Raw genomic sequence first — 4350 nt, forward strand, 5'->3', positions numbered from 1 at the left:
TCATGCTTTTTTTATTGTCCAGCTTTCACAACCAAAAAAAATAATAATAAGACCATAGTCTAGACAGGTCTGATCTTTGATTGGAGAGGCAAATTGTTATATCTAAAGATGTTTATTGTACCGTTTTATCCTGATAAAATTTTGATTCTACTTGAAAACACACAGGTTGTCCATCTTTTGTAGGGCACTATACACCGATCAGCCATAACATTAAAATCACCTCCTTGTTTCTACACACATTCTCCACTTTATTAGCTTCACTTACTATATAGAAGCACTTTGTAGTTCTACAATTACTGACTGTAGTCCATCTGTTTCTCTGCATGCTTTGTTAGCCCCCTTTCATGCTGTTTATTAATGGTCAGGACCCCCACAAGACCACCACAGATTAGGTATTATTTAGGTGGTGGATCATTCTCAGCACTGCAGTGACACTGACATGGCACTGATGGAGTTTTTAAAAACCTCACTGTCACTGTTGGACTGAGAATAGTCCACCAACCAAAAATATCCAGCCAACAGCGCCCCGTAGGCAGCGTCCTGCGACCACTGATGAAGGTCTAGAAGATGACCAACTCAAACAGCAGCAATAGATGAGCCATCATCTGCAAAAAGCCCTATACTGAGTGTTTTTAAGAGCAAATCAAAGTTCTTATTAATATAAAGCTGGAACACTACATAGACTATTATGACAGTTTAATAAATATGTACAATGCTCTCAATGCCATGTCAGCTAGTTCACTTATCCATGAATATTTATGCTGCATGCAGCATTTCCTTTTGGGTAATTGTTAACTTACTAAAAGGTTCAGAAAGATTAGTTAATTCTTTATCCTTAACAATCTAAAGTTTAAAATCAATAATATGTTGTCTGAAAGACAGGAAGTAAAATTATTGAGTTTAAAAAGGGAAATGTATTTGTATATATTTAATTAGGAAAACTTGCTGACAGTAATTGACTTAAACATTAATTGCTCTAAATAGGTTAATAAAATTTTGTGATTTAATTTAGCCAAATGTAATTTTGTCCGCTTGTGCAACTCTTTCCTGTATACACGAATAATTCTCTGGCTTAAGAGCTGTTTATGATCTTATTTGAACAGGTTAGATCAGAAGGGGACTTTTTGAAAAGAGACACAGCATTTTAAAGGTCTGCCACAGTTGAATAATCAGCAAAGATGCATAAATAATTGTATAATGCTAAGTTATACCCACTGCAAGCCAAGAACACCACACAAGACTTGTCATTTTGGAAATAAAGAAGAAGAATGCCTTTATTTATCATATTTACATATACATGTGTACAGTACAATGAAATTCTGTTTTCACATATCCTAGCTTGTTTGGAAGCTGGGGTCAGAGCAGAAATGGGGACGTCATTTCAAATGACTCGGACTCGACTCATGATCGCAAAAACAACAACAAGAGTCCCTAGCCACATGGTCTCTACTGAGTGCCCTTGTGTTCCCTATACACTGATCACGTGATCTTGCCTATGGGACCTTAAGCAGGTTAAACAAATTCAAATTCAACACCATCAAGTACATGACAGCGTCTTGGTACCGAAATTTCTTTGAGCGTTTGAGCATTTCTTTACTTTCTAAACTATCAAACTAATGAAGCTCAGCCGTCTATCATATTGTGATGTCATCTGGGAATAAACCTGATTTTATCATCGTACAGCCACTTTGTGATGTCATCACGTGGTGTTTTATTGTTTGTAATTAACGGTGTAAAAGTTAACAAGGTACATTTGCGTTTTTGGTGGATTGTGCAGCGTTTCTGGACGTTCACTGGTTATTCTCACATTACTGCTAGTTTTTATTAAAGATGAATGAAACGTCGATCCGACATCTTTCTGATCGTGTTATTTTCTGCTCTCTAATAACGCTTCAGCTGTCCTAACCCGCAACGCACGCAATAGGTAAATGTTACAGCCAGCTTCCGGCGTAGTGATAAAGCATCGCTCCCTACTCCCTACACAGTTTGAAGTTCACTTCATTTGAACATTTTCATTACCTTTGGATTGGAATCTTACTTAAAATGGTGGAATACCCTACGTAGTGCACTTCATAGGAACAACTGGGGTGATTGGAACGCTCCTACAGAATTGTTGCTAATGATTGAAAGACCGCTTTCTGAACCAATCAGACCTTCTGATTTAAATTTTTTGTAAGAAATGTTGTTATTTGCATTTATTCAGTTTGCATCACACAGATGATTGTCAATGAAACGCTTGATTGGCTTTCTAATGTGTTAGTATTTTACTTCACAACCGGGAAAAGTTTGGAGGTTTTTAATTATAAGCAAACATTTACAAAATAACGGAATATATTCCTAATGGGACAACAGACGGTTATAAATTTAATAGCATCTGGAAGAACATAAGCTAAGGTAAGCAGTGGTTATGATTTTTTTTGTTTTGCTGTGTTTTGGATTTTGGCGGCTGTGCCGTGATTTATCGCGCAGACTCTAAAGACTTGTGACATGACTTGGACTCTAGCCTAAAGACTCGTGAACATCTCTGGTTCAGAGCGCAGGGTCAGCCGTTGTTCGGTGCCCCTGGAGCAGACTGAGTTAAGGACCTTGCTCAGAGGCCCAACAGTGGCTGCATAATAGAGCCTGGATTTGAACCTACAATCTTCCAATTGGTAGCCCAAGACTCTACTCACAAGGCTACCACTATCCATTAAGAACTGGGCTCATCCAGGATTTGAACCCAGGACCTCTCGCACCCAAAGCGAGAATCATACCCCTAGACCAACGAGCCATTCTGATCTTTAGGCTGGCCAATTCTTCCTACTTTAAACGCCTGTAACAACTTGCTGTCTCAGAGATACTTCAACCCAGTTATCTGGCCATAACAATTTGGTTCTCATTAAATTCACTCTGGTTTTTATGCTTGCCAATATCTGCTTCCCAAGCTGCATCCTATAAGACAAACACTATTCAAATTAGAATTATTGAATGATCACTCACTCCCTTAGGCATTAATTACACACGCATAGATGTTCATTTAAAGTCAGTTTCCAGAGACCAAGCAGTCTAGACAATTTAAATGCTGGGAGGGATAGAACATAAGGGCAGAGATCATGCCATACGAGAATAGCTTCATTTTTCATTCTTTCTCTGGGGACAGCTTCTTAGAAAACTAAGCATGCACTGGTACTCAGTGGTTTCCTACTTCAGTCTGGTTCTGTGTTACATAATATCATAATTATTTAGAGCCAGCATTGATTTTATAAGGCTAGTGTGTTTCCCCAGCAGAAAAGAACAGCTAATTGTTATGACATACTTTACAACAAAGGCTACATGTGTGTAAAGAACAAATATCCATTCATGGGAAATATTGGTTGATGTGAACCATGCCCTGGTTGAATAAAAATTGCATGTTGCCAGCAGGCGGTCATGGATATTTTCCATTTTTCCTGCTTCTAATACATCAACTTTGAGGATAAAATGTTCACTTGCTGCTTAATATATCCCACCCACTAACAGGTGCCATGATAATGAGATAATCAGTGTTTTTCACTTCACATGTCAGTGGTCATAATGTTATGCCTTGTCAGTGTATGTTCTTTGTTATATTGTGAATGAAACATGAATCTATGAATCTATGAGATTTGCAAATCATTGCATTCTGTTTTTATTTACATTTATTTACATTATACAAAGCGTCCCAACTTTTTTGGAATTGGAGTTGCACATAAAAGAGTATGGGTGAAGACGTGACTGTGCACCATCTTTTCTCCCAGAAAGAAGTAAGTTTTATAAGCACTGCCAACGCACCAATGCTTCTGCTGAAGCCCTTGTTTAGTGTTAAATTCACATTAAGGTTGTAATCAATTTCTATTTACACTGCAGTGCAGGAATTGGATAACACCTTAAGCAAACTGAAATGAAACTGAAGGGTAATTACATGATATTTAATTAAATGCTGTGAAATTTTAATGTGGATCAATTTGGAACAAATTCAGGAGAAATCCTTTTGACACTTTTCTTGTAACTGCTTGAGTGCTACTAATTAATGTTGAATATAGGTGCATGAAGGGGTCTAGTCACATTTAAATGTATTGTTGATAATGTTAAGCATCCTTCACACCTGCTTCTCAAAACACTTTAACAGCTGTACAGTTTATTTAATTATTATTTACAGCTATGTAGAAAATTGTAGTTTTACAAAACACAAAAAGTGCAAACATCACAATATAAACAGTGCAGACAAAATGTGTAATAAATACAAGAAAACTACAATAAATACAAAGGACATTTTCAGAACATAATGAAGTGGATGGGAACAAAAGACACTACGGAACCAGACAAATGTGGTAATTGGCTGTAACTTATTAT

The 4350-nt window shown here is 37.1% G+C and overlaps 1 non-coding gene across 1 annotated transcript; it reads right to left on the reverse strand.

Moving 5' to 3' along the window:
• Positions 1 to 2698: 2698 nt before the first annotated feature.
• On the reverse strand, positions 2699 to 2770 carry trnap-ugg (transfer RNA proline (anticodon UGG)). Its single transcript has one exon. It is a non-coding gene; the product is annotated as a tRNA-Pro (tRNA).
• Between the last annotated feature and the right edge of the window lie 1580 nt (positions 2771 to 4350).

The sequence above is a fragment of the Trichomycterus rosablanca genome, chromosome 2 (assembly GCF_030014385.1).
Source record: "Trichomycterus rosablanca isolate fTriRos1 chromosome 2, fTriRos1.hap1, whole genome shotgun sequence".
Lineage (NCBI taxonomy): Eukaryota > Metazoa > Chordata > Actinopteri > Siluriformes > Trichomycteridae > Trichomycterus > Trichomycterus rosablanca.